The 15,319-nt window shown below is 36.7% G+C and overlaps 1 protein-coding gene across 1 annotated transcript in view; it reads left to right on the top strand.

Annotated features, from left to right (window-relative positions):
• The window catches only part of ZFHX4 (zinc finger homeobox 4), a gene marked incomplete at both ends in the record, with an annotated part of 125,672 nt that overhangs the window by 79,530 nt on the left and 30,823 nt on the right, over nt 1-15,319 (top strand). The window lies entirely within an intron of this gene.

Below are 15,319 nucleotides of genomic sequence, written 5' to 3'. Positions count from 1 at the left end.
CAGCACTTTCTGTAATTTGCCTGTAGTAGCCTGCTACAACTTAGTTTGTCACACCTAGTGATGAAGTCAGACTGGACATTTTGGTACAAGCAATATGAATTGCATTTTTCTCCTGTACCATCTAATTAATTATAAGGTCATACTTTGATGTACACAGCTCTGAAGTCCTGAAGTTGTCCTTTATTATTATTTTCCTTATTTTTCTATTTTCAAATCCAGTGCCTTTTAAAGAAGAGTTGTACTTGTAAGTAATTAAGCCCTTTTTGAAGTATGAGAGGATAAAGTTAAATATAACAAATCACAAAATTATATAGATACAATTTTGTCAAAAGTAACATTTTTATTTTCAGTGATGTGACTTTAAAACAAAATTGACAATCATTTTGACTGACATTTGACTGAAAAGTATTACCATAATTATGTTTCCTTTCTAAGTGACAAACTAAAAATTAAGTCCCATAATTAAAACTGTTTACGACACATAGTAATTTAAGGCAGAAAATAATAAACAAAATATTTTTTTCTTTTCAAGAGCATCATCTAAGGAGAATAGGGGTTGCTTGGGGAAAAAAAGAATCTGTCATGCAATATAATTTATTCTATTTTTGCTATTAATACAAATGTTGCCTGCTGTTCTGAAAATCCACTATTTCTTAATCCAGCATTATTGTCTGCTTAATGCTACATTTCAAACCCATTTTGTTCCCTTTTCTGTTAGAAAAGCCATATTAAAAGGGAAGATTAAAAAGAAACGGCCAGGTATCATTAGTTCATATGCATATGGTTCAGCACGTGAGGATGCTGTTTCTAGGATCAGCCTTAAGATGTGACTGATAGATCTTATTTGTCTGATAGAGTTGACCAGGGAAATAGAGCTACAGCTGGTTACTTCATTAGGTCCTCTCATTGATTGAACCCTGCTGAAGTGATGCAGCAGGCTCCTGAGATAACTGCTGGTAATAGAACAAAATGAATTCTTATCACAGAGATTGGAAAGGCCATTAACCCTGGCCTCCAATGCTTTTCAGAGGTCACAGACAGGAAGCCAAGCGGTGACTGGGAAAACTGTTTTCTGTCTAACTACAGGTCATGTTAGAGGGGGTGTGTGACTTTTTTACCCTTCGGCTTCTGTACAGATGAAACTGTTACACTGGCAGATGTTAATAATCAGCTGTAAATAAATATTGGAAGCAGAAGAAGAAAAATGAGAAAGCGTAGGAATTTATTTCAATAAATATTTAATAAAAGAGCAATTGTTACTGTGATATTTACTGCCAGTTCTGCTGTAGATTTTTGCCTAATACTTTTCAATATAAATTGAAAAGAGAAATACATAGAGGCACTTAAAAAAGGAAATTTAATATGGTTTTATATAAAAATACCTTTCCTTCCTTCCTTCAAAGATGAGGATTATAATTGCCTGCTGCCTGCCTGCTTGCCTTATTCAGCAAGCCTATCACCAGTTCATCTGTGAATTAGTGCAGGGCGCTGTTTGCCTTTCACCTGGTTGAGAAGGGTATATATCTAAGTAACAGTCCTATAATTTACATTTAATGCAACCTTTCAATTGACCAAGAGCCCACAACCTAAGCCCCCATCTCACAGCTGAGGACTTTCCCACATTTGTCAAGTCAGTGCCACTCCAGCATCAGCCAGGAGAAATCATCCATTTAAAGCCTGGAGCTGCACATGACAATTTTCCTACCCCTTGTGAGAAATCCAGTCATGGCAGGGGTAGCTTTGTATGTTACTTGTTTGACTCTTGCTTTGAGCAGCAGTGTCTTATTATACATATGGATTAAGAAAATATAGTGGGATGCATCTTGTAAAATAAAATGGAATATTTTCTCTTTATTACCGACATATATAAGGCAATGCAGATATGTGTTGTAGGTTGTTTTTAGCAGTATGTTGGTGGCTTCTATCCTTGTGATTGTGATTTAATTTCAATGTCTGTGGTCATGTGGTATTCTCTGCTGGAGCCAATCTTTCACAAGGAGCAAGTTCATTTAAATGTAAATGGGGTCCTGTGGATGGAAAAAACTACCTACTTCATGTCTTCAGCGACCCACCCAAGCATTTGGTTTGGCCTTCCATGCATAAATAATAACAAGAAGGTATGCTGTCATTGCCTTGCTTGAAACACCAGAGGTGGTTTGGCACAGCAAAAAAAACAAGCACTAAAAGGAGATTGGTTTGGATAAACTCACAGTTCAGATCCCCATCCTGATTAAACAGTGTTAAAAAAAAAAAAAAAAAAAAAGAAAAAGAAAAAAAAAACCCAGAGAGTGATTTACGGAGTTATTTTGAGGACTTGTGAATTACAGGAACAGATGAAAACCAGCTCAGCCTAAGAACATACCATACCTAAAAATACTCTGAAGTAGCAGAAAACTTGTCATTTTGTTAACTTGAATAGATTTTTGCTCTTAATTGTTTGTAGCGATTTGCAAGAGTGGGATGAGTATGTGGTATAAGTGGTAATATAATTAGCATTAATTTAGCATAAAAATGCAAACCTACATTTTCTAAGTAGTTACCTTCCCTTCCACTAAAACATAGAAATACATTACATACCTCTAAAGTATGCGTGGCTTTTTTCAGTGTGTTATTAAATATGATAAAATAGAATGCTTTTTCTTTATTACTGATGTATGTAAGGAGATATGAATCATTGCACACCTTGTTTTTATCAAAATCTTTGTGGCATATATATTTTCACACTGCTAAACTCATGTGTTGTCTTCTCATAGAAATACTCCAGGTGTATTTCAACAGAACTGAAAAATCTCCCTTATAAATTTCCTTTCCCACCAAGCAAAATCATAAACAGCTTTTCATCTGTGCAGATGAATATATATATTTTCAGAATTATTTCATTAAATGCACACTTTTATTTATCTCATTTATTAAGAATGTTATGTTCTATTGCAGATGTTTCAGGGCATGACACATGGGCCTGGAATCTCAGTGCATGATACCTTTGGTGAAACTCACTTATGAAACATCCAAATTTCCAGTTACTTGTGCTCCACACTAGGAACCTACCAGAATTCTAACCTTGTTCCAGAGCATGTAATAAAGGACTGGTATTTACTGTTTTCAGAGATTTCTCAAGAATATTTGATAAGCTTTTCTCTTCTTTTTATAAAGTAGCATTATTTCAAGATGAGCTAGATTTAAGCAGTACAAGATTTGCTATCCAGGGTAAGAAACAGGATATTAGTGTTTATGTTACTCAGCTATATTAGGTGTAGCTGTGAATCAAATAATTTTATCCTGGCGGCTTCAAAACCTAAAATGTTCATCTGTTGGTCCCTCTTCCTTTATTTCATTGAGCTGGTTAAGTAACAATAACCAAAGCTGTATGTTTAGTTTTCATAAAGATTCCAGTGAAATAAATGTATTATAGATACATAGTGGCTGAGCTAATGCGTTTTTCTATCTATCTGACATATTATTCACCATTGGGGGATATCCGTGTTGTGCTGTTTTTCATTATTTGGTTACATTCCATACAGACTGATTTCCACAGAACCTCTGAAGTCTTCTAGATATATTTGCTGACAAGCCCATATTGTTAGAATTTTTTAATCAAAAAAAATTGGGCTCAAATACTGTCATGACAATTCAGAGGTAGAGGTACTTCCAACCTACTTCTCCTATCAGAAATCTTGGCAGCACACGTGATATCTGAAAAGCAACTTTATTGGTTGCAATGTGGACAACGTGGGTTTTTTCGGTTTAGAATATGTAAAATTATTTTCCCAAGTGCTTTTTGTTTACCCTTGTGATTTGCAAGACTTACAAAATTATTGGAGAGACAAGTCCACCTCCTAATTCACTAGTCTAAAGGAACAGACTTGAGAAAGCAGTGCAAATGTCAAGTACTTCATGAGACAGAGCAAATACTTTGGTGGCTGGCACTAATCTTTCACAACTCTTGAAGATTTTTGAAGGGACAAAAGTAGCACAGCAATTGTGATATAGAAAATAATCTAAAGATCATTGATAGACTAAGAGCAGATACTGTATTTTAGTAAAATATGAGGTTTCTTACGTAATGATAAGCTATGACGGAGAAGGAGAGAGTATCACCACATTGATTAATTTTAAGGCAAGTTAGAATTAGAAAGCTCTTTAAATAAGACCTTTAGAAAGAAGGATCTCTTGGTTAATTTGTGTTAAACTGAATTAATATGGTTCTTTCAAAACAGCAGTATATCATTTCATGGATATTGTGAAAATTATCAGCATTCTTAATTTAGTAATTTTTTTTAGTAGAAAATTTAATGGGATCCCCTTTTGGAAGTGATTGAAAATCCGCTTAAAAATGGGCAAACAAATAAATATTCAGCCTTTGCTCAAAAAAGACAAAGGGAAAGCCTTTCCCCAGAAAATTGGTCATAGATTTATTAATACAAATACTTAACTGCATCCAATCAAGGAATTTAGTGCTTGAATTTGTAGTTTGTAAGATGGCACTTTCCTGTAACATTGATATTGCTCCCCAAATCCTGCAGCAAGATATCTGACTAAGGTATCCAAAGGACAAAAAAAGCCAGATTGCTCACAGGTGCCAAAGAATCTGTTTACAGCCAGCTTGCTAGAAAGGAATGAAATCCACTTTGCTTGCAACCATTTTCAGTTTGGGAGGTAATACATATGAACTTCTTGAGGTCTAAATATTGAAGCATAAAGCCATAAATATGGGTGGAATGATAGAATTAATGATGTCTGGCCCAGGTCAGGAGACAGAGGCCAAGTTCCTAACTGTATCTGTGTCTTCCAAGAGAGTGAGCTGGCTCTGGGTTTAGGTTGGTGTTTCTGGAAACTAAGAATTAGATACAGCAGTTTCTTCAAAAACTGACACAAAAACAGGCACTACTGTTTTCCTGTTGCATTTAAGGCACATCCCATCATATTTTTCTAGACCCTACAATAACAAATGGAATTTCTGGTTTTGTTTTCTTGCACTTGTAGGCTTTGATAAATGTTACATATTTTTCTGCTGTCCATGTCCAATTTAATCAATATTACAAGTGCTCCCTTGTGGTAGGCGGAACGGTGGCAATAAAGTGAAATTTCCACAGCTTTTACCCATTGAAATTCTCAGAGGGCAAGATTCTTATAAACTTCCCTTTGCTTCCTCTGTAACAGATTTAATAGCTCCATTCAGGAAGAAAGTTCAGTGTGCTTTCTGATTTTCAAAATGTAGATAGTAAACCAAGCTTTATTCTCTTTCCAGCTCTTTAAGAACTTTTAACTTTTTAATATTCTTTTACCATGAGTGTTAACAAATGTACTTGTCTCCAGAATTGCTCTGATGTCCCAGAGTGACTCTGCATTTGAAAATGGGGGAGTTAACTGTGGTAAATTTCAGACATTCCCAAGATTTTTGAAACTGGTGTAATTTAGGTCAGCTTAAGGCTGTTTGGAATATCTTATTCTACATACAGGAATTGCTAATGTCCACTTTGAATGAACCAGCTACATTGGCTCTGTGCCACTGGGCATCCGTTTCATTTTAAGGCTTTCCTCCCAGCCATTTAAACCATCTTTTAGGCATCTGTGTGCTGCTGAAGCAATGAAAAACAACCTTATCAAAACCTAAGATCTGGTCTTTAGTCCTAGAGTTCATTATAATAGTTTAGAACTTATGTTGTGTGCTTCTTGTTATTTTGGTGTCCTCTATTACAAAGAATTACTGTATTGTCTTCTTCCTTGTACAATGCATCATTTGGGCTCAGCAGTCACTAGCAGAGTTCTACTTCATTCTTCATGACTGATTATTTGTCTTATTAAATTCTCCCCTAACAAAGAAAGGTCTTGAAACACTGGAAGCGAAAGAGATAGAGGAGTGTTCACACTTCTAAGAAGACATACCACCAGTTCTAGCCTTTATTTATATTATATTACCGTTTCTGTTGCTATTACGCTTTTTCAGTGAGAAATAAACAAACAGTAGGAGGAATATTAAATAAGGGGTTTAGGCAAATTAGTTTAGATGAAGAAATGATAAAAAAGATTCAACACAATTCAAATGAAACAGCAGGGTTCTAAATGATACTGTACATCTATAAAACTGTGTATGTTGCTTCACCGTTACTTGGTAGGCCAACTGTTTTCATTTTATGTACCATAAAATTATTGTAACTGCATTTCTGCTTAAGCAAGGGTGGGGACACTTTGAAATGGAACGGCTGTGTACTATTTTCTTAATCATATGAGCCCTAGAATAATTATCAAACAGTGTTTTCCACAGAGTTGATCTATAATTCATCTGAGGAAGAAAACATCTTTCCAATAAAAGATTTTTGTCCTCAATTTTTCAAGGGTTTCTTTTTATTATTGTCATTAACCCAATTATCAAATTTCACAACTTCTTCATTTCTCAACTACTCTTTTCATATGCTTGTAGCTGGAGGGAAAAAACATAGGTGGAGACATTCAGTAAAAAGGTTTTTACAAGGGGTTACAGTTTTTCTAAGTTACAGCCAAGAGAATTTAATTGGGGGAAGGTTTTTGGAGGGTGGCTTGTATTTTTTGACAGTTTGTAATATTTTCAACTCCATAACTCAACAGTCATGAGACTGCATTAAAATTTCTTAGATTTATAAAGCAGTCAAATTTGAATTATCTGTGAATAGATTACCTCGGTTGTGGCTCAACCGGAGCCCATCTGCTGCCCACACCACTGGCTGCAGCCCATTGCTGCAGAATACATGACACAAAATAAATATTGCTCCTACCAGGCCTGCTCTGCTTGCTGCAATTTAATGTCATTCCTTCGTTCCACAGATAACTGTGAAAGTAAGTGAATTACTTCAAAAGTGAATGTACTAAATGTGTTTTTTTAGCATAGTTTACATATGGTTTTGCTTTATTTAAGTAACCCCACCCCTGTAGTACCCTGGATAATTGAGAGTTGATTATAACACATTTGGGGTTGAGTTTTAGGCTTCCTTTTTGCTCAAGCCTTTAGAAATAGTGGTGGTGTTTTTTGGATTGTTTCTTTTTCTTCTTCTGTTTTCCCCACAACTACGACATTATTTTATTCTGCTTTGTTATCTAGTGAAAGTTCACATTCTTGCATAACTCCGTAAGCTGAGATTGTGAGTATAGCACCCATCATGAGACTTTCAATAAAAGTTCCAAAAGCTGACCACTCTTTATACATTTCTGTGACATGTATTCCGTGTTGCCAGCAATAATGCACATCTATAACAGCTCACAGTACCCTCCCTGAATTTCATGGTTACAGGCTAAGCAGCAAGTCTCAGCTTTCAGTAGAGGGCCATTCTTTGGCCATGAGTGAATGAATGACAGAAGTAGGATGGAAAACAGTTTTTTGTGAAAACTTTTCTATTTTGAATAAAGGAATACATGAAATAGGCCTTCATTAGAGTTTGATCAGCGACTGCTTCTGGAAGCAATTCATTGAAAGCTGCTGAACCTGCACTCTGCCTTTGAAGTACTTAGCAATTTTATTTTCACCTTTGATTTTTTTTTTTTTTCTATTAGAAACTAGGGGTTGAGTTCAAACTTAGTTATGCTGAGTTTATAGTAGTCTCAAGTGATATTTCTTATATGATTTTCAATGACTAACTTGCAAGGAAGAAGACCTAGTTGAATCAGATTCCATTTTTAGCTTGTTTCTCTTAAAGGTATGGTAGTTGATTTTTCAGAAAGAACTGAAATACATTCCAGGCCCCCAAATGGACCTTCAGACCAGTCCTGTTTCTGTTTTATTTGAAAAGGCAGCATGTATGGGCCTGTCATAGCTCATAAAATGCTGTTGGAATAGTATTTTCATTCTATTTTAAAAATTGACATAAAATGTCTTAGTTAGATAAAGATAAAAATTATTTTTGTTACACTGATACTTGAATTTTCTTATCCCAGAGATGCAAAATATTTTTACTTAATCTCATGGCTGAAGAAATACAAGTGTTCAGCTTGGTTCCGTTTTTCATGTTGAAGCATCTAACTGCCCTAGTTAGGAGCAAGTAAAAAGTTTCATGCTTCTCCTGATTCCCCGTGTTCCCAGTTTCTGTTGACATCAACTTGTCAATTGATTCTTATTTCTCTGTGTGTATATATATATGAACAATCAAAAATATTTTAACCTTTTTATGAAGTTCAACTTTTTATCAACTTTGCAAGGTAGTATTCAAAAGCAGCATGCTCTACTTGTGTACATAGATGTGTGTGGCACAGGCTGTGCAATCAAGTTGATCTTAGGTATCATGCCACACTGACACCCTCTGAAGCTACAGAAACATGTATATGGTCCCTCTTAGCCATCAGCTAAAACATGGCACTTGTCAATCTGACAAATTGTATGCTGCACATGATGGAACAAGTGAGGAATGTCACCTCATTGTCACATGCAGTCCAAAATAGATTATAACTCAGAAAAGCCTTGGATGAAGAGTCTCTTCCTATTTCCTCATCATTTGAGAATATAACCAGTATGTTTACCTGTGCTGATGCTGGTATTGAGTATGTCAAGTATGCTGGGCTAACCAGATGTAGGAGCTTTCACAAAGTATCTGGATGACTGAAAATGTCAGGCTGATGACTAATTCCTGCCCAAATAGTGTTCATATGAAATCAATAATGCCCCATTCTATCTCCACAACAGATTCTGAGGAGAAAACCTATGGCATACCTCTCAGTTCCTCAACCTGTCCTTTTGGGACAGAGGCTGTTACAAATACAACAGACAAACAAAATCTTGAATCTAGTTTCTGTGGTGAGTTGAACTGGAGCACTGGTTCTTAACCATAAAATACATTTTAAAAGGTTTCACGAGTGGCAAGTAAATAAATATGTTGTAGATACAGGAAAGAAAGAGGATCTCTGCCCAAGCTTCTTTGGGGTACTAAAGGGAGTATATCTTGAAAAAGGGGTGTTTAGACAGAAAAGTGTGGTGCCTGTAGTATTTGCTTCATGTTGCATCCTCACACAGTTATCTGAAATATTTGTCCTGTCTTTCATCTATTCTCCTCAGAAATGTCCCCAGACCAGCAATTCTGACTGACTGGAAAGATTAGCAACATAAAGGTAGCTAACTAGGACTGTACCTAAACCCCACTTTGTTAATTTTCACGGAATTTATTTAAAAAAAAAGATTGATTGAAGATTTTTTAAAAAATATAAATCAAGCTTTTATGCGTATCTTAAAAAGAACTCAACATTGTATGCTCAGATGCTGTATGAGACTAAAAATAGAAGTCTTTAAAGATGCATGGGTTAACTATACAGTAAGCAGCAGAATTTATTTTATTTTTTTCTGAAGGTGCCTAAATTAATCTTGCTCTTATAATAAGCAACTTCATAGGGTTTTTTTTTCTGATTTGGAAGTTATTTGCTGCTTACTTCACATCGTGTTCCACTTTTCCAGTGAAATGCTACTATAAACGAGTGGCAATTATAATCCCCAGACCTCAAAGCCCAGCACACATGGTTTTGTGAACACATGATTTGAAATAAGTGGAACTTTCTCAATGTATTTGTAGGTTAGTGTGTATGGAGGATATATGTTTTATGATGACTATAAAATCTGCTTAAAGGCCAGGTGTTGACCATCTATTTTGCATTGGTAAAAATCCTCTGTGCCTAACGTATGGGGTTTTGCTAATGTCTCTGAGACTATGTAGATTCTTGAAACTTCTCAGCTTTCAGCCCATGGGTGCTGAGATAACACTCAGCACTTCTGAAAATCAAACATTGTGTGTTCACTTAAGCCCATTTTTCTGTAGTACGACCTCTGAAGATTTGAACTCCTGTGAATACCCTTATTCAAGCAAAGCCAATCCATGCCAATACTTTACAAGCCCTTTTTTTTTTCCATTCTTCAGCTTAGTGATACCCGTGGAGCTAATTTATGCTGAGGTGATCAAAACATCTTGTTTCAAAAAGAAAACAATAATTGTCACAAATATAGCACATCTGCCCAACTGTAATTGTGTCTCATCTTTACTTGTCTCTTTCCGTCATAAGGGAAGCTATGGTATTTTTTGTAATTACAACATGTATGAATTGACTAGTGTATGTCTGAAAGCACTGTTTGCAAACTCTAATAAAATTACTAAATTTCATCAGTATTAGCACAAATATCTGCCTGTATATAGAATAAAAAGACGACATGGTACACTCACTATGATACTTGCTAACTACAGTTACTGGGCTATTCCTAAATTCCTAACTCCTATTCCTAAGCCCTAGTCCTAAATTAGCTAAGTCTGGGTCTAATATGGTAAAGTGAATCAGTAAAACATTACAGTTCTATATGAGGTTTTATTTACACCAGCCCTGTGAACTTCAGCCTGATTTGTGCAGGGAAGTCCTTGTGCATTGCCTTACAGTCTACTCTTAAGCATTTTATGACTTTATATGTTACAGATAATATTCAGATAGCAACATCTGTAAGTATATACTGCTTGTCGATCATGAACAAGAAAAAGGGGAGGTTAATATATTGATATAGTAGAGCAGATCTGCTTCTGTCTCTCACAAAAGCCACTTTCCTAATCAAGAAGGACTAATATATGCTATACTACCTTAATTCAGCACCATGTGTATATGCGTGAAGATATGATCTGTAATTACATTGTCATATAGCATTTCCACCTTGCCTTTCTGGGTTTATGGAATGGAGCTGCATGGGGATATGGATGAATCAGTGCTCTGCAGGGATGGCAGAAACTGTCTTTAAAGCCTCACCGTGTTTGCTGAGAAATTCAGAAAGTGAGTAGTGACGGAGGCTGTGGATGCCAGGAACAGAAATAATAGGGTTTGTTTAAGACAACAGAAGAACTTGCTTCCATATCTGTCTCTGCTGGAGAGATCCTATTTTTTTATCCTAAGCAGGTCACCTTACCCAGAGTTTTCATAGGAGTTCACTGACTGTGTGGCCTTCATTTTCTGAGTGCTTGATTTGAGGCTGTACTGTAGTGTTAAATAAGTGCTGAACACACAGAGCTGCAAATGAAAGCAATCAGTCCTGTGCTTTGAGCATATAACGTGCTATATATTGCTATGTAGTTGGAAAAAATTGGGTCCCATCTGTATCAAACTGGGTTCTCCAAGTTAGTAGATTTTTTTAAACCTCAATTTCTCTATACCTCCCCTTTCTGAAATTGCAGAATTGCCTACTCATCTCTTAGGACATAATGAAGATAAATTCATTAATGTTTGTGCAGCAATAAAAAGTTAATAATGAAATGAATAATTTGGCTTTCAGAACATGTTGAAGAGACATAGTAAATAAAACATGTGGTCATATGTTAAATAGTGAGAAGAAAAATCTTGAATAGCTTTTCACTAAACAAGTATCAATAATTTTGTGCAGTGAATAGGGCAAGAGGCTTTGCCATAAGGTAGAGCTTTATCAGGAAATTAAAGTTTGTGTCACAAAAGAAGTGTCTTGATGTATTTTTTAAGATATTAGAGTGTTTTACTTCTGTGATATTATTAATGGGTCTAAAAACATGGGGTTCTTTTTTGTATCTATAATCCCATAGTTATTTTTTGAAGACTTAAACTGGAAAATAAAGTTACCATGTATCACTACACTGAAAGTCATATGAAACATCAGTGGGTTTGGATTTGCTACACAAACCCCTTTTACTAGAGCTAATGAATCAACTGAGAGTAGTAGGTTTTTGTCCTCACTGTAGACAAGCACTGGTGAAGGGTAATGCAGTAAACCAGAAGAAGAATTGTAAGACTGAAAAATCAGGGATTTAATTCCAGGCTGTGGGGACTCCATGTTTTACTCACATTAATTTCCAATCTCTTTGCCTAGTAATCACTATCTTCACCTATCATTTTCTCTTCACATCTATGGTCCCACTCTTTTTATGCATAATTTTTCCCATCCCACTAGTGATCTCTATTTTTCTTGCCTAATTCTGCTGCTTATTCTTCAGACATCCCTTCTATATTTCTAGTCAGCTCCCAGCTCCCTTCCTTATCCATCCATGCATGCTTCCATCCCCGCTGACTGCCAGCTTTAATATTCCTGCACAAGCCTCTCAGCATGTCTCAATGTCTTTTCCGCATTTGCTTAGTAGATTCCAGTGGTCTGCAGTTTTGGTCCTAGCCAGCTCTATCTCCTGAATTCCAGTAGGGTGCTGGAATTTGGTACACTGCTGATTCTAGTCCTAGTCTCCTGCCTTCTACCTATTTTTAATTTGGTCCTAATTACCACCTCAGTTTCTCTTCCCTTCCCCATCTGCTGGTCTTTCATGTTCTTTTCCTCAGACCACATTTTGCTTACTGCTCCCCAGTTCTTTCTCTAACCCCCAAAATCTCGCTTCCATACTTCCTTTGCTCCTGCCAACCTACTAGCACAGGGGGAACATGCTGCTCCTGCTGTCCTATAGCAATCAGTTTCCAGCACACTGTACAATGACAGACAGCAGCAAAAGAATAAGAAAGGAAAGTTCAGCTTCACCAGGGTAAGGATGCTATAGTTGTAGTCTGGTTGTACAGGGGAGCTGCCAGGAGAATTTGTATTTTAAAAGACCTATTTAAGCTGCAGTTCCTCTAAGAGGATGGCATGCACATTGTTTAGTACACATAGGAACTGGGTGAAGAGGTTTGTGAAGGCTCTGTGGGATGTGACTGAATATGCACTTTGGTGAGCTCTCAGCACTGTGGGAAGTGTGAGTGTGTTCAGTGATTATGGATTCCTAGAAGAATTTCAGCTCTTCAGTACAAGTGGCTTTTCTGAGCATGGGTAAGTAGAATTTTTCAAAGCTATATTGCTTGGCTGAATTTGGGCAGTTTTATCCAATGTGGCACATGCCAGACACCATTCTGTCTGCCAAATTTTAGGTTCCAGTTTAAAATCACTGGAACAGTAAAGATTTCCAAAACATATATATACATATAAAAATCTATTTGTCCTAATCCTATTCTTAGAAGTAGCTGAATCATTTTGACTGTAATTTTTAAAAAAATGCATATGATATCCAAGTTGCAACAGAGATTTAGCAGAGATGATTTCAGCCTAAGCAGTTAAAAGTTTACTGAAGTTATAAGAAAATGAAAAGACAGATGTATGGTGGGAAGTCTATATTAAGCTTACAAATGTGTGGCCCTATCAACATATCTGAAGTCATTAAGAACAAATTTTAAGTTCAGGTCTTGTTCAGAAGCTTTGTCTGAAATATTTACAGTGCTATCAACAGAGCCACCTCACAAGGTGTTTCAGGGTCTTAGCTAAATTGGCACTGTAGATTTGTGCTCATTAGGTAGTTGTGAGTAGGGAGTCTGTAGGCAAGGGATATCCTTTACTTCCACAGAGATAGAATTATATTGCTGACAATGAAAATTAATGGGAGGGGGGGTGTTATTTAAACTATGTATGGGAGAAACAGCATTCAAATTAGACAATCATGTAGCAAGGTAAAGGTAGTGCGGTATACTGAACAGTGGGAATTAAAAAAACTTAAATGAAGGAAAGAGGAAATGAAAGATGGAGGAAAACATCTAGTATGTCGCACTGGTTTAGTAAAAAGGAAAACAGATACAAATAAATCCACCCATGCCATTCTGTTGCTGTGATACTTTAGAAGCTGAGAAGCTTTACAGCAAGACTGGGTGACCTGAAATGCTTGACGTGGCACTGGGAGAACCCCTAGATATAACGAACATTTTTGAATTCAGAATGTTGTGGTTTAACCCCAGACAGCAACTAAGCACCACACAGCCACTCGCTCACTCCCCCACAATGAGATGGGGGAGAGAATCAGAAGAGTAAAAGTGAGAAAACTTCTGGGTTGAGATAAAGACAGTTTAATTGGTAAAGCAAAAGCCACACATGCAAGCAAAGCAAAACAAGGAATTCATTCACTGCTCCCCATCGGCAGGCAGGTGTTCAGCCATCTCCAGGAAAGCAGGGCTCCATCATGCTTAACAGTACTTGGGAAGAAAAAAACATTATCACTCCAAATGTCCCCCCCTTCCTTCTTCTTCCCCCAGCTTTATATGCAGAGCATGATGTCATATAGTATGGAATATCCCTTTGGACAGCTGGGGTCAGCTGTCCCAGTTGTGTCCCCTCCCAGCTTCTTGTGCACCCCCAGCCTGCTCATTGGTGGGGTGGTGTGAGAAACAGAAAAGGCCTGGACTCTGTGTAAGCACTGCTCAGCAGTAATGAAAACATCCCTGTATTATCAACACTGTTTCCAGCACAAATCCAAAACATAGCCCCATACTAGCTACTATAAAGAAAATTAACTCTATCCTAGCCAAAACACAGCACACATCTGTGTATGCAGTCTACTCTATTTCAGTATTTACGAGTCACCCATTATTGTGCTAAGAACCAATTGATATTGCTCATCTTCAGAGCATGCCATGCAAGTGTCTCCAACAAACTTGACAGTGGACTTGAGTTTCCAGCCTCCAGGTAATCAACAGGATAGTGTAATTCCTGACCTCAAACAATGCACCAAGAAAAGACTAGCTTTAGGTACTGAAGCACAGCACTGAAACTGGAAGGATCCTGTAGGCTATTGTGGATGAAGGGGACAGACATGTGTCATGTTATGGCTGTGAATACCAAACACACTAAAATACTACAACACAAGCCAGGAACATTCCACAAAACTGCATAATACTTGAGTAATGATACAAAAGTTTGTTAACCAAATTTTCCAGATTGGGACTGGAGGAGGCAAGGGAAGACAGTAACAGAAGGGAATCAGAGGCAGCAGGGAGGCAGGAACGCACTGCTGTCTTTTACTACTTTTGCTAGTTTTGATGAGCAGACTTTTATACTTTCCTCCTGTCTCAATAACAGAGTTTGACCATGTGTCACCATACTATATTTTGTATAGTACAGCTACAGCTGAGCCAGGAAACCCAGTTTTTACAGGAGATTTTTAGAGGAATTTGCAGTGGAAGTCTTGGTGAAGATTCTTACACACCACTCAACCATTGTGTTCTGGGTTGGAGGGGAAGATAAAAGCATCTGTGTTGTCTTTCCAAAAAAACAAAGAACATGTCATGTATGCATATATTAAAGAAGCCAAACTTTTGAACTCTTAAGATTGAAGTGATATTTGCAACAAATAAGTTTGTAAAAAATCCATGGACTGCTCTATATGCTAGAGAATATTTGTCAGGTAATTGTGGAAAACAAACAAACAAACAAACAAAAATCCCAAACAAATAATTCTGTAAAGGTCATTTTTTAAAAATTCAGAAAGTGTTTATGTTCAGGGAAAATTTTATTCATTGTAAAGAGATCACCTACTTCTGCCTATGACACTTAACATCAAGAAAGGGGAAAGTTTAA

Source organism: Platalea leucorodia, assembly GCF_965183815.1.
Source record: "Platalea leucorodia genome assembly, chromosome: 1".
In the NCBI taxonomy this organism is placed as follows: Eukaryota; Metazoa; Chordata; class Aves; order Pelecaniformes; family Threskiornithidae; genus Platalea; species Platalea leucorodia.
Note: the sequence above shows the minus strand (reverse complement) of the source record. Positions and strands in the feature narration are given on the sequence as shown.